The 21,898-nt window shown below is 51.5% G+C and overlaps 1 protein-coding gene across 13 annotated transcripts in view; it reads right to left on the bottom strand.

Annotated features, from left to right (window-relative positions):
* Positions 1–4,651, bottom strand: part of KIF1A (kinesin family member 1A) — an 89,262-nt gene extending 84,611 nt beyond the window's left edge. For 12 of the 13 annotated variants that reach the window (XM_060015796.1, XM_060015798.1, XM_060015803.1 and 9 more), the window contains exon 1: positions 4,565–4,651. The gene's annotated coding sequence lies outside the window, so the exon portion shown is untranslated. Of the gene's footprint in view, positions 1–3,751; positions 3,814–4,564 lie in introns of those variants that run through there. The other variant, XM_060015797.1, reaches the window with a different exon arrangement.
* Positions 4,652–21,898: the final 17,247 nt, after the last annotated feature.

Below are 21,898 nucleotides of genomic sequence, written 5' to 3'. Positions count from 1 at the left end.
AGATGGGGAAGGAAACTGAGGACTACCTGAGTGTTACTTGCAGGGCTGAGACTGGGGTGGGGGGCCAGGACTCCTGACACCCCTGAGGATAGGCCAGAGGCTGGGCTAGGGGAGGGGGCCTGCAGGGAGCTGGGCCTACAGGAGCAGTTGGGGCATCCCCACCCTTATCCCAGAGCTGCATTTCAGGAGCCCTGGCAGGTCCTGATGGAAACACAGAGACACACAGACAATCCCCACCCCCGACAGAGAGGCAGCTGCTCGCCCTGGGGCCACAGGAAACGAACGCCTTGGGCTAAAGCCACTGGCCCAACAAGGAACCGGCATTTACGGAGTGGCCACTGCGTGTAAGGCACTGTGCTGGCACGGGATGGGGTGGCAATGGGGTGGGGGTGGGGGGAGCAGAAAGTGCTAGAAGAGCAAAGTTTTTGGCGTCAGAGGCAGCTGGGGTGGAACCCCAGGTCCTCTGTGACAAGTCACATGCTTTCTCAGGAGCCTCAGCCTCTAAATCTGGAAAATGGGTGCGATGCCACCTGCGCGTTGAGGTGTTGGGAGCGCGGACAAGGCGGCACACGGAGGTGTGCAATGCAGTCTGCCCCGATCAGTGTTCCCTTCCTCCTCACTGACCCCCAAACTACCTACGTGGGGTGGGGTGGCCCTCAGGGGTGCTTACGGCAGGCTTCAAGGTGCTGGCAGCACTGGAGGGGGGCGGGAATCTCACAGTGGGGGCTTATGTGGAGTGCTCCAGGGGAGAGAGGACCAGGCAGGAACAAGCCGGGTGAGGGCTGCAGAATCTGTGTGTGTGAGTGTGTGTGAGAGCGTGTGTGTGAATGTGTGTGTTTGCGCGCGCGTGTGAGTCTGTGTGTATCTGTGTGTGTGAGCGTGTGTGTACACGTGTGTGTGTGAGTCTGTGTGTGTCTGTGAGTGTGTATCCGAGTAGCAGCTCCAGTCAGCCCAAGAGCCAAGTGGGGAAGGTGAGGAGTGAGAACAGGAGGCCAGGGCTGGGGTGTCCTGAAACCTAGGTAGAGGGAGGGGCAGGGGGGCGTTTCCCCACCTGGGGCTCCTGAGCAGGGGATGAGGCGGGGGCGGGGACCCAGGGTTCAGCCGGCCCAGACACGAGGACAGGATTAGGAGATTAAATCCAGCAGAGGCATTAGAGAAGCAGCAGGCAGAAGCGGGGCCCAGCCACGCAGGCGGTGTGTCCTTCCCAATCCCAGGGGTGACACCTCGGAGGCCGCAAGGGGAGTGGCTTCCAGCAAGCATGGGGGGGGGCAGCTGGGAGGGAGCGGGCTCAGGGTGGTGTGTGTCGGGGGAGGGGAAAGCCCACAGGAGGGGCTGCGGAAAACCCCAGAGGGGTCAGGAGGCTCAGCCTCGGCTGACCACTGACCTTGACCGTACCCTCCACCCTTCCAACGTCTCCATTACTCTGGGCTGGGGAGCTGGGGGAGCCCGGGGTCAGCCAGCGGCCCCTCAGCCCGAAGCCAGGACCCTGGTGGTGCTCAGCAAACCCACTAGAACAGGTGGGACGGTGCAGCACACCTGCCACCAGCCCCATCCCCGCCCCCTGCCCTGGGCCTGCCTGTTCGGGGTGAGGCCAGGTGGGAGGAGTTCCACCAGCTAACTGGACAGAACCACGTACTGAGCAGGCCCAGCAGCCCGGCGGCGCCCCTGGGCACCCTGGCAGAGCAGAGAGGTTTGCGGGAGGGCACGGTCCGGCCCCTCCAGCATTCTCAGAGGTGCTCCAGGGTATGGGGCAGGGGAGACAGTGGGAGTGGCCCACCTGGGTAGGGGTGGTGAGCCTGGTCCTTTGGGCCGAAGAATACTGAACGGGGAGTGCTCTAGGGAGCACGTAGGACTGGGCAGGAGGGCAGCCACGCACTCATCCTGGGGGTCACTCGCTGCGGAGCGACCCCTGGCCAGCCACTCTCCCTCCCAGGAGAGGCAGCCCAGGCCCCTCCAGACTCAGAAGGGTCTCAGGTCTGAAGGGCTTGGCAGGCCTGAGCACAGGCCCTGGTCAGTCCATCCTAAAGTCCAGGGTGGGGTTCCCAGTGCTGGTAGCCCTTCCACAGGCCCCAATCCTGTGACAGCAGGACCGCATGAGAATATCCCCCCCCGCCACGCCCAGCTCACCCACCTTGGCTGGCCTATTTGAGCTGAATGGGCCTAGGCAGACTGCCCCATCCCTTCTGAGCCTTCTCCTGAGGCTATGCCCCCCATCTCCACCTCCCCCCCACTCCCGGTCCCTCCCCCAGCCCCATCCCACACTCCACAGAGCCCAGGGGAGGACTTCCCTGCTCCGCGTCCAAAGGACGTGGTCAGCCCTGGGTCAGCAGTGGTGACACCAGGGGGACTGAAGGGGGACGAGGCTGGGGGGCTGGACCCCCTGCACCCAGTGAGTCTGGGTGTGACTCCCACTGCGCCCCACCTCTGGGCTTCAGGCAGAGCCTCGGCTTCCACCTGGCCGTGGCTGGCCCATCGGGAGGCCCCAGGACGGGCAGTCTATGGGCCACTCCTGCGGGGGGAGGTGGAAGGACGGACACTCAGCAGGGGTAGCAGCCAGTGGGTGGACACAGCAGGCATCTGGCAGGCCCTCCTCAAAGGGGCCCTCCCTGGGAGCCTTGGGGGGGGAGGGGCCCTGACCCCACACCGACCCTCCCTCTGTCCTGTGGGCCGCGCCCCACAGGCAACTCCCTGCTCACCTTCAGATCCAGGCATAGCATGGGATGGAGTTTCTAGTCCCTTCCCTGGCTCTGACCCAGTACCCTCACCAGACTTCACACCCAGGTAGAGACTGACTGTCCCCTCCACCTCGTCTGGGTCTCTCAGCCAGTGGCCTCCTTGCAAGCATCAGCCCCTGAAGGTTCCTGGATCTCGACCCCAGCCAAGTGCAGTCCTGAGATCCGGCCCTGGCCCCAGCAGCATCCTTCACCCTACACCGCAGACACTGCAACCCGCTGCAAGTGCCGCACCTGCTTCATTCCTGACTACCCCCATCCCTCAGGCTCAGCTAAGGCGGGTGGCCGACCACACCTGCAAAATGGCCGCCGCAGGTACAGCCCCAAGCCCCCACTCCAGACCCCAGAGCTTCCCTTCAAACCTGCGGCGGCTTTCTCAGCCCGAGAGGGGGATGGGCACGGTTGCCCCGGTAAAGGGCCCTCAGCCAGCTCGAGAGCAGGGAGAGGATGGGTTAGGTGTGACTGTCCTGCAGAAGCGCGCGCTGGGTGTCGCGCTGACTCCCCAGGGTTAGGACAGGGGCAGCCCTGCGCCGCAGGGGCCTCTCCGCACCACCTCCTCTCCGCAGCCTTAAGATCCAATCCTTTGCTCTAACAGGCCTTTATCCCAGCAATGCAGGCATCCCCTGGAGGGGGCGGCCGCTTAGGGAGGGTCCGCGGGTCTCTGTGGGAAAGTCCTTCTTCCCGGGAACGTGGGCGCGCATCGGGTCCGCGCCGGGGCGACGTCGCGCCCGCGCCAGGCAGGCCCCATGACTTGGCATTCCCTCCTTCCCCTCCCCCTTCCGCCCCTGCGGCCCGAGGTCCCCCAGCCCACCCAGCGCCAGGCAGACTGCGGACCCTCCCTGCCCGCCGCCAGGGCTGCGCGGCGGGTTTGGAGGGGAAGTAAGGGCGACAGGCAGCTTAAAGGACTAGCGAAAGGGTCTAAGCTGCAGTGTCCCTGTCATCCGAGCTCAGGCGCCTGGGGAGCGCCGCCAGCCGAGACGTCGCGGCCCCGCAGCCCCCTCCCCTCCTGCAGGCCACACCTGTTACTGGGGCGCTGGCTGCGTGGAGGCAGGCCGCATCCACAGGCGGCCCCTCCCAAACCGTGGGTCTTTCTGGAAGGGAGACGGGGTCTCTTGGGAGGAGGACGCGACTTGGGGTGGGGCGATGGGCAGTCTCGGAGGTGCGCACCAAGCTGGCGGCCCAGCCCTCCCGCCGCAGCCCCCGCCCACCCCGCCCGCCTGCCCGCCTGCCTGTTTGGCTCTCGGCTCCAGCATCCGCCCTCCCCCACCCCGGGGACCAGGGCCTCTGCTCGCGCCCGGCCGCCCTGAGTGCCCTCCCCTCAGGCCTGGCCGCTGCAGTCGCGCCCCCTCCCGGATGCCCCATCCGCATCCTCTCGCCTTCTCTCCATCCCTCCCCTCCCCCGCCGGTCCGGTCGCAGTCCCGGCCGCATCCCTAGGAATGGCTCCACTCCAGGGGAGGGGAGGATCGGCGAAGGGGGGGAGGGTGTCTCGAGATGCAGCCAGCTGCCTGCGCCCTCCCCGTAACGACCCCCGCCCATCCCAGACGAGAGTCCCCCTGCAGCCGGGGCCGCATCGGAGGGGCCTTTCCGGAGGGCCCTGCCCAGCTGCTAAAGAAGGGCGGACACCCCAGAATTTGCACCATTGTTCTCCGCGGGGACGGGGGAGGGTCGGGGGAAGGGAAGGGGCCGCGCGGCGCCAGCGCCTCTGGCCGAGAAGAGGACGCCAGCGCAGGGCGCGAGCTCCCCGCCCCGGGGCGCAGACGATGCAGGTGCAGGATGCGGGGTGCAGGTTCTGGACGCGGGGCTCGGGAGGCCGGGAGAGCCGCTGCCCTACCTCTCCGGCGTCAGTGGCGGCGGCCCGGCATGAACACGGGCATGGGCGCGGGTCCCCGAGCGCGGAGCTGCTGCCGCTCCCGGGCTGCTCTCGGCGCTCTGACGGCGGCACCGCGTGACGGCTGCGGGCCCCCGGCCCGGCCCGCCCCGCGCCCCTCCCGCCGCGCTGGTTGGCTGCGCGCGGCGCCCAAGCCCCAGCCGCCAGCTGGTTTGTCGCGCGGGGAGAGGGACGGGCGTCGCGGCTGCGGCGGGGATGGGGCTGGGGCCGGGCTGTGACATCACCGCTGACACCGCGGTGCGATAGGTGGGGGAGTGGGGGACCGACACCCGGGCCCGGACGCGCCGCCCCCTCCCCTGGCGCAGCCCTGGGCCCCCCCCACCCCGACTCGGACCCCTTTCAAGTGAAACCACTAAATCTTCACCTGCCCCACCCGCGATGCCAGCAGTACAAACGCATCGACGCTGAGGGACAAAACTCGCGTTTGTCCCTCCGAGGGCCTCCCTCCTTGCACCGTGGAAGGGCTGTCGGGGGTGGTAGCGATACTGACTTCTAGGTGTAACAGGTGAGTTTTCAATCGCGCCTGGCGTCTGGGCCAGAGCCCTGGAGGGAGACCAGAGCATCGCAGACAGCCCTCCTAGCAGGGATGATGCAACCGGCCGGCCAGTGGACCTGCCGCTTCTCCTCCCGTCATGCCTCGGGTGGAGACCCCCGCCATCCTCTCGCCCCACTTCTCCAGGTCGTCAGCGCCCCCGTCCTCACGGCCTGTTTCTCCAGCTTAACTTCCTTGGACCGAGTCACACGCGGCTCTTGGTCCACACTGGCAAAGCCCAGCCTTTGTCAATCCCCCAGCCGGAAAACAGGCCACCAGGGACGGACTGGCATCTTTGCGTGCCACCGACCTCCTTCCGCATACCCCATTGCTGGGCAACTTTGACAAAGCCTCTGGCCAGCTCGCCCACCGGAACTGCGGTGGGTGCGGTGACGTCCTGCCGCCCTGAAGCCGGGGCGCCGGGACCCCCTTCCCACGCAGCCCCTGCGTCAGCCTCCTCCGCATCCCCAGGGCCTCGGTGGCGTGGGGCAGGTGCCAGGCGCTGCCCCCAAGGTTTACCCGGTTAACCATTTACCCCTCACACTGTGCAGTAAGGGAGGTGCTTCACCTCCGTTTGCAGCATCCGTGGGGCTTGTGCCTTGAAAGTAGCAAGGGCACAGACACATACACTTCTGCAAAGGAGACCGCCCTACCCTCCAAAGGCCCCCAGGTAGCTTCTGTTTTTCTATTCCCTAGCACCACCTGCAAAAAGAGAAGTTATTGTTCTTCCAAACTTTTGGTAGAAACAATAAAACTATGTGGGACCCCCAGGGAGGGTGGGTCTTTTATCCTTTCTATTTCCAGCATACTTATCCCTCTGGTCAAATTCTCTATTTCTTGAGCCAAATTTGGCATTTTACATGCTTCTAGGAATTAGTCCATGTCACGGAGGTTGTAGAATAAATACTAGCATATTTATTCTTATACCTACTGTTCCTGTACTTCTTTCTCCTTTTTATTCTGTACTTTGCTGATTTGCATTTTTCTCTTTTTTAACATTTTCAAAGGACAAACTTACACTTTGTTAATCTTCTCATCTTTCCCTTTATTTCATTTATTTCTGTCCTTATCTATTATTTCCTTCCTTCCTGGTTCTTTGGGTTTGATCCGTTGCTCCACCTCGAGGTCAATTCTTAGCTCATTTACTTGTAACTCTTCTAAATTCCTTCTACAGCACTGCCTTAGCTGGGTCTCACAGAATTTGAACATACAATGTTTTCATTATCATTCAGATCTAAATATTTCTTAATGTTCCAGGTGATCTCCTTTTAAACCCAAACCCATGGGTTACTTAATAATGTTATTTATTTTCCAATAGTGTTTCTTTTATTATAAACTTTTGTTACCAATTTCTAATTTAATTGCATTATTGTCTGAGCACGTAGTCCGTGTTCCATAAGGATCCTGGCAGGAAGCAGATGGCACGTTCAAATGAGCAGGGCCTGGTAAAGGGAGTACTTACAAAGGTGTGGGTAGGAGGTAGGGAAACCACAGAGCTGAGTGACGCTGTCTCCTGATTGCCCCGGGGGTGGGGGGTGGAGGTGCCCTGGCTATAGGAGCAGAGGCCTCCGTTGAGGAACGCAGCCAGCCTGAGCGCCCATCGGAAGGGACTTGGGAAAAAGACCCTGAACCTCACTCTCCGCTATCTGTCAGTGCTCCCTTTGTCTGAACCCCCCACTGACATGGTCTGTGTAGGACGATCCCTTAGAGCGTCGGGCAAGGGGGATTGAGAAGCACAAACGGAGGACAGCAGCCCCGTCTGCGTGGATTTCTCCTCTGGAACTTCTGGAGGCTTCTTTACGTCCTAACACCTCGTCTATTTCTGTAAATATTCTGCGTGTGCTCAAAAGGTTGTGTTCTCTGTATGACGGGTGTAAAGTTCTGTATGTATTTAAAAGTTCAGAATTATTCATTATATTGATCAGAATGTGGAGATGATGCTAATTTTTGTCTGCTCGAGCTGTTAAATTATTAGTTTTAAGTTAAAGTCTCCAGTTACAATTGTTGAAGTACCTACTTTTCCGGGCAAATGTGGCGGGCGTTGCTTGATGGGCGCTGAGGCAGACTCAGGCATTTCAATGATTCTGATGGATGTGCGTCGTCGTTCTGCGGCCCCTCTCATCAGCGTGCATGTACGGTCCTTCTCATCTGTTGCTGGTTTTTTTCTGTTTGTTTGTTTGCTTTTGCTTTAAATTTGAATGTCATATATGAAGAGGTCAACCCAGTTTTCTTGGTCCATATTGGCTAGTATGTCCTCTGCCAACATTTTTATTCTAAACTTTTTGTACCTTTAAGTGTATGTCTTTTAGGCAACCCATTGCGAGGATGTCAAAATCCAGACTGCTTCCACCTTTTACTTGGAATTTAACCCACTCACATTTATAGAGCTGTCATATTGAGACTTAGCTTTGCCATCTTATTAAAAATTTCCATTTATTATATATATTCTTTCCTGTTTCTTTTTGAGTATATATTCTTTCTCCTGGTGGTTCATCCTTATTCTTATTTTTATTTTTATAGCAATTGCCCTTAATTTAAAACGCTGTTTCTTTCTTTCTTTTTTTTTTTTTCTTTTTCTTTTTTCTTTTTTCGCTACTCACCACCTGTTTGGTCACTTACTCCTCACTCCCTGGCAATATTGAGATTGTCTGGAATTACACAGTTCTGAGTTATTGTGGATATATTCTATTTCTTTTCTTTTGTCCTCTCTTTTAAGACAATTAATACACATTCTAAGAAACTTGGTCGTCCTTATTGTCCATACCTCTTGAAGGGTCTTCTTCATTTGTGTTACTTATGAAATACAAAGTATTTTCAATGTGGGCCTTGGGTGGAAACATTCTGAAACCTTGTATTTCTGAGAATATTTTTTATAATACTTTCAATTTCACTGGATGTAAAATTCTAGGTGCAAAGTTTGTTTCCTTCAATACTTTAAACATATGACTTTGTGGTCTCCTTGTGTGCCTTTGAGAAGAGTCCACGCTTATTGGGCTCTAGTTCCATGTTCTCTCAGGATGCTTCTAGAATTTTCTTATGGTGTGGATTTTTCTGTCTCCTGTTTGACAGTCTGTGAGTCCTTCAATCTGAAGTTGTTTATTTTTCTTTAATTCTGGAAAATTCATTTCCTTTGTTTTTCAAATATTTTCTCTTCTCTGTTTTTTGTTTTTTTTTTTTTTTGGTACGCGGGCCTCTCACTGTTGTGGCCTCTCCCGTTGCGGAGCACAGGCTCCGGACGCGCAGGCTCAGCGGCCGTGGCTCACGGGCCCAGCCGCTCCGCGGCATGTGGGATCCTCCCGGACCGGGGCACAAACCCGTGTCGCCTGCATCGGCAGGCGGACTGTCAACCACTGCGCCCCCAGGGAAGCCCCTCTTCTCTGTTTCAGCATCTTTTTCTTTTGGGATGCCTAGCATCGGTGCCCGTCCCCACCATTAAAACGGCTTAACAATCACATCCTTCATGTTTTAGCCCTGCCACAGCGCACTGCCCTGTGTTTCGTGCTCTGACCCTCTTCTGAGGTGCAGGTCGGCATCCGCTTTCAGTTGTGTGCTCCACCCCATCACCGCTCATCGTGATGCTTTCTGGTTTGAAAATGTCCACTTAGGTTGCATTTCAAATGTATCAACTCAAGGGCTTCACTCCGCTATGGACTCGAAACGGCTTCTGGAAAGATGGGGGCAGCGGGTGAAATTGTGGATTTTTTTTTCATGGATAAAGGAAAACCAGTAAATTTGACAGGTTCAGAACTGAGGTCAAGGAGTCTCCCTGTTTCTGGTTGGGGGCTGCTGCCCTTCTTTCTTCCTGCAGACAGGTCCTGAAAACATGATCAGACCTATGTTGCAGAAATGTCCACAGCATAACAAGCCTTCTTGCTTTCACCTCATTGCAGTGTGGAAAGGAGGCCACGCTCAGAGACTGGGAGCCACACGTGGCTTGCAATCTAAGCAACATTAAAATGACCCTGCACCTTGACTAAATTCTCTGGAAGGCAAGGGTGGTTCAGTATTAAGGACTCCACCATTATAATCCACCATTCTAGTAAGTCACAGGATAAAAAGAAATAGGATGACTTTAGCAGGTGTTGAAAAGGCATTTGACCAGAGGGCCATCCATTTCTGGTTAAAAAGCAATAACTACTCCCTTCGGGGAAAGATGGCTTCTTCTTTCACTTTAGGAGACAGCATCCCTTCAGGATCTTGGGGGATAAGAGTGCAGGCAAGGGGCGGCATGGGTTAGTGTCTGACTTCACTCTCCATCAGCTGTGTGACTCTGGGCAAGTTCACCAGCGCCTGTGTCTGTCACCTCTCCTGTTGGTGGGATAAGAACAGTACCAACATCAAACGACAGTGGTGAGGATTCATGTATGAAGTGCTGGGTCCAGGGCTGGGCACACGGTAAGCCCTATACAAACAATACTCGTAATGGTGAAACAGCAAAAGAATTCTCGTTTAATTAGGGATGTGCATTATCATCTCATCTCTGTTTTATTTAGAAGTATCAGCCAATGCAATTACAAAGGAGAAAAAAAGGTTAAAATATTGAAACCAAAAAAAGAAACAAAATTATCAATATTTGCAGATGACGTAATCATCTACCAAGAAAATTTAAGGGATGAGTGAAAAGCTATGGGAAACAGTACTTTAGGGAGAGGTAAGAAAAATTATCACTGAGAAGGCAACGGTTTCCATAAAAACAAATAATAACCAGTTAGAGCCTATAACGGAGGAGTCTAACCACAATAGTACTAAGAAAGGTAAATAACAGGAAATGTGCGGGTTTCTCGTTTACAAAGAAATTAGGTAGGAAAACTTCGAAAATCCATGAAAAGAGGTAAATTAATGGAAAAGTATAGTATACTCTTGGAAAGGAACAGGTGATATTGTAAAAGGTCTAGTTTTCCCTAAATTAAAGCTACACGCTTGTTGCAATCTCAATTTAAAAAGCAGCAGAAGTTCATGTAGAAAAACAAACAAGAAAGACTAGTGAGACGATTCGTTAAAAAGAAAGAAGAATAAGGAGGATTTGCCGTTAGATATTAAAACATATCATGATATTCTAATCATTAAAAATATACCAGTATTAAAAGAAAATAGATCAAAAGTTTATGATAAAGGTATCAGTTCAAAAAATTTGGAGGAAATAGATGATTTGATAACTGGTGTAGGACACTATAGGAAATACATAAAATTGGATCCCACCTGACACGACATCAAGATAAATTTCCAATGAAGTACACATTTATTTGTAAAAAATGACATTTTAGGAAACTAGAATGAAGTGTGAATGGATGCATTCAACATCTTGGTGTGGAGAAATCAGGGTACACGAGCTGATTGCTCTAAAGAAGAAGATGGACTACATAAAAAGTAAACATCTACATGGCCGAAACATCATAAACAAAACTGAGAGACCAACCCTGCCCTGGAAAAAGTATTTCAAAACATATGAAGATGAAGGGAACTTCCTCGAGGTATAAAAAGCTTATGCAAACTAATAGCAAGAACTCTTAGTAACCACCAGAGAAATGGCCACGGACTATGAAAGGGACACTTTACAGAAAGAAAATGGGTCAATAAGCAAAGATAGTCATAGTTAAAGAAATGCAGGTCAGAACAGTGAGATCTTTTTTCTGACCTGTCAGAGTGTCCAAAGTTTAAATGTTTGGCAGCATCCAGTACCCTGTGGGTGTGGGGAAAGGAGCCCTCCACACCACAGCTGTGGTTGGGGCAGTGGAGAGATTTTTCTGGGCGTGTCTGCATTCAGGTGCCCCCTCCTTGATTCAGTAATCCCACGGATAGAAATCTGCCTGCAGTACCTGCGCACAAAAATTTCCCAAGAGACAAGATAACCAAGGTGTTCACCCACGAGCCCTGGTTAAGTTAATCGGGGTGCACAGGAGAGAGTTCTCTGATGTTACTGAAAAGAATGAGTCCAAAAGTTATGTGCCAGCGTGGAAAGACCACCGAGATGTTCGTTCAGTTATTTAAAAGGGGCACAGAGGAGTGTGCATAATATACCCAAACAACCACAAGAAACGGTTGGCAGTGTTTGCCAGCGCCGGGCCTGCTGTTGGGGGAGGGAAGCAAGGTTGCATTCACTTAAAAAAAAAAAGTATCCATCTATCTATCTATCGATCTATCGATCGATCTGTCTACTTTCTGTTTATATAGTTTGAATTTTCTACTCATATTCAGGGATACTTTTGTAGGCCAGCAGCACTATCTAGGAGTAGAAATTAAGACCCATTTTCATTTTTTACTTTTTTTGGCACCATTTACAATACTAATAAATACTACATTAAGTTTTTTAAATTTTAAAAATCTATCAAAGCTGTAGACTTCCGTAAGGCTAAGCAATGTTGAAAGGCCCCAGTCCCTCCAAATATTAGGTTAAGTTATATAAAATTGCTTATGTTCAACTAATTTGGATCATGAAAAATGGTAATTTCAAATGGTTTAACCTCATAAGAATAAGTTGTAGAAAAATACATTACAAAATTCAAAATACACAAACCAAGCTTGCAAACAGAAAAGAAAAACTACCCAGGTGTCACAAACCAAGAGGAAACTAAAAATGTAGTGGTGGCTACAGTCAAGGTGAGCTGATGGCAGGATGGAAATGTCTGGACAGCAACTGGGCAGGTGCAGAGGGGACCAGGTGAACCAGGTGGGTAAGGAGTCAGCTGAAGGAGCTCTTCGGGCAGGATGGCATGTCCAGGTCAGGAAAACGACTGTCCAACACGGGTCATCCCTGGGGCCTGAATGTGCTTGAACTGGGGGGAAGCTGGGAGGAAAAGGCTGGGCCGGGGCTCCTGCCTGGTGGGCACCCAAAGTCTAGGCTAGGCCAGGGCTCAGCAGAAAAGCCAAGGATGGGTGGTGGGGTCCGGGGAAGCTGGGAGCCAGGTGGAACCCGTGACCTGTGCTTGAGAAGCGATCCTGAAATTCTTGAAGGAGGCATAGAGTCATTGAAACCATATTTGCAGCAATATTGGCTTCGACTTTTCCAGAATTGTAGATAGACAGAAATACTTAGTGAGGAATTAGCATGAACCCCAATAGGAAAAAGAAAACCAAACCTGCAGAAACCGGAGACCATGAATGAACGAATGAATGAATGAATGACGGAATGAAAAGACAGGTTGCCTGAAAAGAAGCCACAGCTGGGGGAGTGGTGGGATGTGAGGCTGCTATGGAAGTACATGGGAGCCCTGGAGGAGTTGAGGGGACACGTGGAATTTGAACAATGCCGCACTGCCTCAACCTGGGCCTCCTCTGCCCAAGCCCGCCTCCCCTCAGGGGCCACAGAGCATCTGGTGTTCTTGCGGTCCAGGCCCTGGAGACCCCGCCCCACTGGAGACCCCTCTCATTGGAGGCCCCGCCCTTTGGAGGTGCCGCCTGGTTGCCGCGGCAACCCACTGCAGCCGAGTTCCGGGCTCTGCGGGGCCGCAGGGGAACGCCGTTGCCACAGCAACGGTCGGGCGTGTCTGGCCTGGTCCAGAGAGCGGGGCGCACATCCCCGCGGACGCAGGTGTCGTTGCCTCTGCAGCGAGAGGGCCCCGCGGGGTACGGATCCGGACTGTGAGGTGAGGCCAGGCCGCGGGGGGAGCTCTGTGGGCTCGAGCTGAGTCGCGGTGGGGTTCCAGATCCAGCACTGGAAGGCCTTTATCCGTATTTTACAGATGGGGAAACTGAGGCCAGGAAGGGAAAGACCTGCTCCAAGTCAGCGCGTTGATGTCCAGGCAGAGCTGGACAGAGCTCCCCTATCTGGCTGAAGCTCCCTTGCCCACCTGGTCCCCGTTGATCCCCTACAGCAGGGGTCCCCAGCCCCCGGGCCCCTGTGAGGGACCGGGTCGCAGAGCAGGGGGCGAGCAGTGGGGGAGCGAAGCTTCATCTGCTGCTTCCCATCCCGCCATCGTTCACATTACCGCCTGAACCACCCCCCACACCCCCCGCCCATCCGTGGAAAAATTGCCTTCCACGAGACCAGTCCCTGGTGCCAAAAAGGTTGGGAACCGCGGCCCTGTCGGCATCTGCAGAGCTACACTGAAGTCACCCCCTCTCTTCAGTTTCTGCAGCCCTTCCCTAAGCTGAGCCTCCCATCCTCCACAGCCTTATGAGAAAGCCTCCTCCATGCAGCCTTCCTGCCGTCACCACTGGATGGAACGTTTCCACCCTCTGAGTTCTCATTTGTTTCATCCTCTGAGAGTCTCATGTTGTGTTTAAAGTGGGCCCAATGCCCTCCTTGGGGTCTGGGGAAGAGTAAAGCAAGTGAGCCAACAGGCAGTGTGTAAATTGTCTGAGAACCAGGCTGTCTGGGTCAGTCTTGGGCAGGAGAACACGACACTCAGGCTGGGAGGCCAACACGGGTGCAAGCATCCAGGAACCGCAGCAACGGTGCGGACAGGATTCCTGTATGACCCACCGGAGGCTGCCGAAATGGGGCAGGGACCAGACACCAGCCACTGACCTGGGTGCAGGGGAAGAGGCCCAGCAGAGCTCCTGTCACTGGCCCAGCATATGCAGTGGGGCTGGGGTCCAGAACGGGCCAGAGACTCGAGTCCTAGGGCTGGGACTCTCACCCAGGCTGACCTGAGGGCAGCCTGAGGCTGAGCGCGTGTTAACACGGGGGGGCCGCCAGGGAGAGAGCCTCGAGCCCGCATACGGACACTGCTCTGGGCTCCCATCAGTAGTAACCTGGGCCCTGCCAGCGTTTGTATCATGCTGCAGAATTTGCAAAGTGCTTACTTTTGAATAACTGAGCTCCTTACACGCAGGTCCCCTTGCACAGGGAGGCACAATCATCGACCCCGTTTTGTGGATAAAGAAACCAAGGCTGAGAGACTTGAAAAGGCCCTGAGCGTCCCAGGTACTTGCGGTCAGCCTGAGCCAGACCCCTGGTTGAACACACTTTCTACGACTCCAGTAGCTTCTCAGGGGCCAGAGCCACAGGGGGTGAAGCAGCCCTTGGGGGATGGTAGGAGCAGGTTCCCAGGTGACTGGCCCACCCCAGGCTTTAATTACTGGAGGCTCTGATTAGCCGGACCCCTGAGCGCCTGCCCTGGAGAGTGGGCAGGGCTGGGATGAAGCCCAGGAGTCTGAATTTGTAGGAAAACGCCCTCCCCCTTAACCATTCCCAATCTCACCTCACTGCAGAATCACCCAGGAGGTAAGATCAATGTTATCAAACTTTATGAAGAAGGGAAATAACCTGCAGGAGGTTCCAGGTTTGGAACCCAGAGCAGAGCTGGGAGATGCGCACCCAGTCGAGGGTGGAGATTGGCGAGGCCCCAGGTGAACGGGTCCCTGGGCTTTGGGCTTGGGAGGCCTGGAGGGGATCTGCACTGCGTCTGGATAGCTCTGCTGGGTTCTGCTCCTGGTGTGCCTGACGGCCAATTGCTGACTCAGTGTCTGGCCAGCAGCAGCTGGCAGCCGGGTGGCTGGGCTGGGGCCAAAGCCCATTGTGGGGGACCGTGTCCGAACAGCAGCTGCTTCCAGAAGCTCCCTTCGTGACCCAGACCAGAAGGAAATGCTGACTCTTTAAAGGTCAGTCAAAGTCCCCAACACACCCCCCGCCCGGCCCCTCCACTGTTTTCCCTCCTCTGCACATCTGCAAAGACCCCACAAGCTCTGAGCTGTGTCTGGGCTTGTGGGGTGAGGGAACAGGAAGGGTGTCCTCTGTATCGTGAATATGTTGTTAGGTAGGGCTAGTAATCAGGACTGTCCCGCCACCCACCCTGAGCCGTGTCGAGGGAGGGAAGGTTGAGGCTCCCCAGGGATGTGGCTTATAGATTCTGCTGTCAGGCAGCAGGTGAAGCCAGGGGGAGGCTCTGGGGGCTAGAGCAGGTGCTCTGGGGTTCAGAATGGAGGGGGTCCAGCACTCTGCTAGGTGCCGGCAAGGGTTCAGGCGCTGGGTAGGGCACCATGCTGCTCAGGGCAACTGCCGTCTTATAGAAGACGGGGCCTTCCCCAGGAAATTTCTGCGAAGTGGGAAGTGTTGCGGTGGCGATGCCCAGCAGCGCACAGGGCAGGACCCCCCCTGACCCCCCACTTCCCCAGTCAGCCTCCACCCACTCTGTCCCTGACTCCTCTGGGCTCTGCTTTGCCTTCAGCCAGTGGGAGGGTCCAGCAGGAGGTTAGAGGGCAGGAGGAGAGGGTGGGGCGAGGTGGGGGCAGGTTTCCCCAGCGCCTCCTTTTCAGATCTCGCTGGGGGGGCTGCCACCCTTGTTGAGGGCTGTTCTCTGTTTCCCGCACAACCTTCTCCAGGTTCTGGTGCGGCCCGTCCCTGTGCCCTCCGGGACCAACAGACTCCCAGCGCTGCTGACTCCTGGGGCTCCCCCTCCCTCAGGGGCCCCCAGCCCTGCCTCCGCTGAACTCTCTGCAGCTACCCCAGCGAGTTTCCTCCTGTAACCCTCACCAGTACATGCTGTCCCTTCGCAAAAGCCCAAGCACGTTGACATAATTTTAATTAGGCCTAGAGCCCGCCAAAGTATCAGTAAATTATTCGAAGAAGAAACTGTTCAGGTCATCTCTTTCTCTCTGAGGCCCAGGTAACAAAACAGGAAGTACACGAGAAAAGTGTGGCTCCGGGGGACAAAATCAAACATCTTAGAACTTAGAAAACTTATTTGGTTCAATGAGGAAATAAAACTGAAATTATACTCTAGTTAGAAATGAATGAGAATGAGAATGTGCTTCGTCAGAACCAATGGGATGTAGCCATTGTGTTAAAAGAAACAAATTCAAGCCTTAAATGCTTGGAAAAAATTCAAGAAAGATCGAAAATGATTGGCCTCTACATTCAACTTCAGCATTTATCTTTTTATCTTATTTTATTTTATTTTTTGGCTGCGTTGGGTCTTCATTGCCATGTGCAGGCTTTTCTCTAGTTGTGGTGAGTGGGGGCTACTCTTTGTTGCGGAGCGCGGGCTTCTCATTGCAGTGGCTTCTCTTGTCATGGAACATGGGCCCTAGACCATGAGGGCTTCAGTAGTTGCAGCACACGGGCTCAGTAGCTGCGGCTCGCGGGCCCTAGAGCACGTGGGCTTCAGTAGTTGTGGCGCACGGGCTTAGTTGCTCTGCAGCATGTGGGATCTTCCTGGACCAGGGCTCGAACCCATGTCCCCTGCATTGGCAGGCAAATTCTTAACCACTGCGCCACCAGGGAAGTCCAACTTCAGAATTTAGATTATGAGTAACAACAACAAAATTCAACAGATAGTACAAGAAAGAAGCTAAGGAAAACCTGAAATTATGAAATAGAAAATAAACAACAATTAGACTTAAAAAAAAAAAGGATTGGTTCTTTGAAAATGAGGAGAGGATATAACTACAGAAAAGATATTTAAAATGCAATGTTTATATAAAAAGTGAAAATCTAAATAAAATTGATAACTTTCTAAGAAAATATTAATTACCAAGATTTTCTCACAAGGTGCTATAGACTGAATGTTTATGTCCCCCCATATTCATATGTTGAAATCCTAATCCCTGATGTAATGGTGTTAGGAGGTGGGGGCTTGGGCAAGTGATTAGGTCATGAGGGTGGAGCCCTCACAAATGGGGTTAGTGCCTTTGGAAGAGAGACCCCAGGGAGCTCCCTCCTACCTTCCACCGTGTGAGGGCACAGGGAGAAGTCGGAGGTCTGTGAACCAGGAAGCAGACCTTACCAGACACCAAATCTGCTAGCTCTTTGGTTCTGGACTTCCAGCCTCCAGGACTATGAGAAATAAGTTCCTGTTGTTTCTAAGCCCCCAGTCTGTAGTGTTCTGTTGTAGCAACCCGAGCAGACTAAGACACAGGGAGAGAGAAAACCTGAAGGGTCCAGTAACACAGGGGAAAAAGTGGGAGACGCAGTAAATGATTTGACTTCCCTCACACGTGCTCGCGGGTTAGGCCCGGATTGTTGCATGGGCAAGTTCTCCCAACTCCTCCAGGAACATAATATCTGTTATCTAAAGTGATCCAAGGCAGAAAAAATATGTCACGATCCCTGATTTGTCCTCTGAAGATAACGTAGTCCAACATCAACAATAGCACAAAAGAGAAACTAAAGACTAATATCACTTTCTAATATCCACGCAAACATCCTAAGTGGGGTTGAAGAGTACAGTACAAGAATGACATGTCTTGACCATGTAGAATTTGTTCCAAGAATGAAAGGATGGTTCAACATTAGGAATCTTATAATTAAATTCATCGCACTAATAGGGTAGAACAGGAAAAACCATGTCATATTGATCAATGCAAAAAATACATTTGATAAAATTCAACAATGATTCCTGATACAAATGCTTAAACTAGTAATAGCATGAGTCTTCCTAACTTCAAAGAGATAGATCAAAGCCTAACATCAGACACAGTCTCCATCACCCTCAAACATGGTACCCTACTCTATTTTCATTGTAATATTTACATGTCCCTTAAATTGTTTTATTTTTTTCTTGTTTACTTCCTCTCTTCTTCCAGGGAGGAAGGACCTTGTTTGCCTTGTTCGTAGTTGTGCCGCCAGAATCAAGAACAGTGCCTGGCACAAAAGATACAGGCCAAGAAATACTTGATGAATGACTGAGTAAACAAAGAAACAAATAAATATTGGAATGAATAACTCAACGTAGTTCCATCAGGGTTAAAAACAACCAAGGATGGGCTTCCCTGGTGGCGCAGTGGTTGAGAGTCCGCCTGCCGATGCAGGGGACACGGGTTCGTGCCCTGGTCCAGGAAGATCCCACGTGCCGCAGAGCGGCTGGGCCCGTGAGCCATGGCCGCGGAGCCTGCGCGTCCGGAGCCTGTGCTCCACAAGGATGGACGCTATTGCTGTTCAAGTTCAGTATTTTATGATGCTTCTGCTCCATGTGAAGGCAGGAGAAAACAAATGCTAGATCTAAGTGTGGAAAGGAAGAAAGAGTTACACTTTTCAGATGAAATATTGTCACTACTTGGGAAATCTAAGAGAACAAACAAGGAATTTAGTAAGCTGGCCAAATGGCAAAATAACCAGGAAAAATTCCAGCAGTAAACGTGGAAGAACACCATGGCAAGAAGGACTCATAGGGAGGAACGCAAATACCCAGCAGACACAGCGAACACTTGAAAAGGTGCTCAACCCAAAGTCACGATTACGACAGTGATGACGTAGCACCCACGGCCTTCAGATCTCCGAGCACTCAGCCTGCACAGCCCCAGGCGGCCAGGCTGCTGGCCGTCCAGCAAACCCCACCCCGCTCAGGGACCAGGGCTCGGAAGGTGAGCGATTACACTCAGGATGTTACCCCAGCACAAGTCCAGAGGAAACACACACAAGGGCAGTCGTCACAGTATTGCTCAACACCCCCAAATTAGAACCCCCCTGAAAGTCCACCAGTGGAAGAGTGGATACATAAAGTGTGATGTGCTCATGTAAAAACTGCCACAGCAGTTAGGATGAATGGACCAGATCTATGTATAGCTGCATGGATTAAACCCTCAAAACACAACCCTGGATAAAAGGGGCAAACAGCCAGTGTTTACCACGTGCATTTGACCACGTAAGACATTTTTACTTACGGTTTATGAATCCACACAAGTATAGTAAAATTCTGGAGGCACGATTTTAATGTTAAAGACCTTGGAGCTGAGTTTCTCTGGGGAGGGAGGAAGGAGAATGGGGTTAGGGAAGGGTACATAAGAAACTTCAGTTGCGTCTGTGAGACATTCTTGGCTTTAGTCTTTATCGAGGTGTACTTTACGCACAGTGCAGTGCTCAGATGTGTGCCACTTAATCAGTTTTGACAAATACCCAGCAAGCCAGGCACCTTTCCATCACTCCAGAAAGTTCTCACGTGTCCCTTCCCAGTCCATTCCCCACCCCAGAAGCAATCTCAGACCTGATTTCTAGTATCAGGGGTTCCTTTGCCAGCTCTAGAATCTCAGTGAATGGAATTGTACGCTTCTGAGCCTGGACTCTTGCAGCACAACATTTCTGAGCTTCACCCATGCTGTTAACACACCGGCAGTCTCTCTTCGCCGCTGAGTGGTGATCCAGCTTTGCAGCTATGCCGTGGTTTGCTTGCCTTTCTCCTGTTGATGAGCATCTGGGTTGTTTCTAGTCTCTGACTATCATCAAATAAGCTTGAGCATTCTTGTACAAGGCTTTTGGGGGATATATATTTTTAGTTTCTCTTGAAACTGAAGAGGAACTGCTGAGTCATAGAAAAAATATATATATATTTAACTTTCCAAGAAACTGCAGTAAAAATTTCCACTCCCGTCAGTAGCGTGAGAGGCTCCACTTGCGTCGGTCTTGCTAACATTTGGTATTGTCAGCCTCTTTCAATTTTAGCCACATCTTATTTTCCTTGATCGTTCCTTGATGGCTAATGATGTTAAGAACTTTTTTATATGTTTATTGACCACTTGTATATGTGTGTGTGTGTGTGTGAAGTGTCTGTTCAAGTCTTTGCATTAAAATAAAGTTGGATATTTGTCTCTTTATTATTAAATTGCAGGCTTCTTTACATATTCTGGATACAACTCATTCGTCAACCATGTGCGCTGTGAATATTTTCTACCAGTTTGTGATTTGCCTATTTATTTTCTTGATGATGTTTTCGATGAGCAGAAGTGTTTAATTTTTATGAAGTTCCATTTATCTTTTTTTGTGTGTTTGGTTAGTGTTTTTTGTGTCCTGAGAAATCTTTGCTTACAAGGCTGCAAAGATTTCCTCCTGTTTTCCTGTGGTTTATTCTTGCACTTTTGTTGTTTTCACTTTTACCTTTAGGTCTACGATGCAGCTCTGCTTTTTGGAGCACCGCTCACTGGAGAGCCTTCCTTTCTCTGGTCAGCCACACTGGGACCTTTGACAGAAACCGTTGGCCGTACGTTTTGGGTCCATTTTTAGTCACTGTTCTGTTGCAGTGATCAACTGGTCTTTTTTTTTTTTCCAGTACCACACTGTCTTGATTACTGTAGGTATCAGGACACTTTATTGTTTTAAAAAACAGGATCTGAAGCAAAAGGAAGAAAATGTTAACATTCGTTAAATCTAGTGGTGGGTCCATGGATTTTGAAACCTTTCAAAATATTAAAAAATGTAAATATGTAATGGAAGACAGATTCCAATCACAACAGCAACAAAAACATATAAGTACCTGGGAATAAATTAAACAATAAACGGACAAGTTCTTTATTAAAAAAAACTATAGAAGGTTATTGAAGACATAGAATTTATATGAATAACTGAGAGATAGTATACTTTCTTGGAAGGAAAGACTGAGTATTATAAATTTAATGTAATTTCTATAAAAATCATAAGAGTATTTTAGGAAGGTAAGTTGGTTCTCAAGTTAATCTAGGCAAAACCAATAAGAGTGGATAGCAAGAAAAAATTGACACGAGTAAAAGAAAAAATACTCAGGGAAATTTATCTGCCTTATGGGAAATCAACCTTAAAGCTATAATAATGATAATAGCTCAATACTGGCAGAGGAATTGACAAAAAAATGACACAGAACAGACATACATGAATTTAGCTTGTGATAAAGATGGCATTTCAAACCAATAGGGAAAATCAGTCTATATTCTGAACTGTGTCTGTTGATTAAAGATCTATTTGGGGGAGGAAAAAATAAGGTGTCTTCCTCATTTTACATACACACAAAATTCCAGATGGAGTCAAAATCTAAAAGAAAAATTAAGACTTCTGGTTACTTTTGTCCCCCCAAAAATACAAATCCTAGTTTTCTCTTCCTTGGGCTGTGGAAGACCTTTCCAGAACATAAGGAGTCCAGAAACCTGACAGATGGGGCCACAGCAAAACCTAGAGCTTGAATGTGACAAAATCAACCAGAGACAGAGTTAAATGGAAAAAAGAAAAAAGGTCCAACCTAGGAGAAAATGTTTATAACACACCTAAAAGACTGCGTACCTGTACCCAGAACATTGAAATACCTCTAAATATTAAATCAATGCTTCAGGTACATTTGAGTGTTTATAAAAGAAGGTACTAACTTTGAAATGTTTTGAGAAATAAATAACCAATTTTTAAAAAACTACAAGAAAGTATGAGGCTATAAAAAAGAGCCCTGACAACTCAGAAAATTGTGGGTGGCCTCTACTGGGGTGGCTCCCTCCCCCACTCACCCGGGAGTCAGGAAGCAGGGGTGCCAGGGGAGGGTCCCGGCTGATTGGGGCATGTGGAGGAGCGTGGGGTCCAGGCCTTCCAGCTCCCGCCTTGTTGTGACTGTGTGTGTATCTGTCACTTGGGCCACGTGTATGAGTTTCCTGTGGCCGCTGTAACAACGCCCCACAAACGTGGCTCAGGACGACCCAAATTCATTCTCTCCTGGTTCTGGAGGCCACAAGTCCGGATCAGTTTCGCTTCGCCGAAATCAGGTTGTTGGCGTCAGCAGGGGGTTCCGTCTGGAGCCTCCAGGGGAGAATCTGTCCTGGCCTCTCCCACCCTCTGGACCCACACTCTTTGGCTCACGGCCCCTCCCTCCGTCTTCAAAGTCAGCATCTCAGCGTCTTTAAATCCCCGCTTCCATTGTCACACTGTCCTCTGCCTTCTCTGTGTGTCTAATCTCCTTCTGTCCCTCTCTTATAAGGGCTCTTGTGATGGCGTCTAGGGACACCTGGATACTCCAGAAAAATGTCCCCATCTCAGGACCCTTCCTGTAAACATACCTGCGAACACTTTACTTGGTAAGATGCTATTCACATGCGCCAGGGCTGAGACCTGAGATCCCCGGGGTCTTCGTCTGGCCTGGTGC

Source organism: Delphinus delphis, chromosome 7 (genome assembly GCF_949987515.2).
Source record: "Delphinus delphis chromosome 7, mDelDel1.2, whole genome shotgun sequence".
NCBI lineage: Eukaryota > Metazoa > Chordata > Mammalia > Artiodactyla > Delphinidae > Delphinus > Delphinus delphis.
Note: the sequence above shows the minus strand (reverse complement) of the source record. Positions and strands in the feature narration are given on the sequence as shown.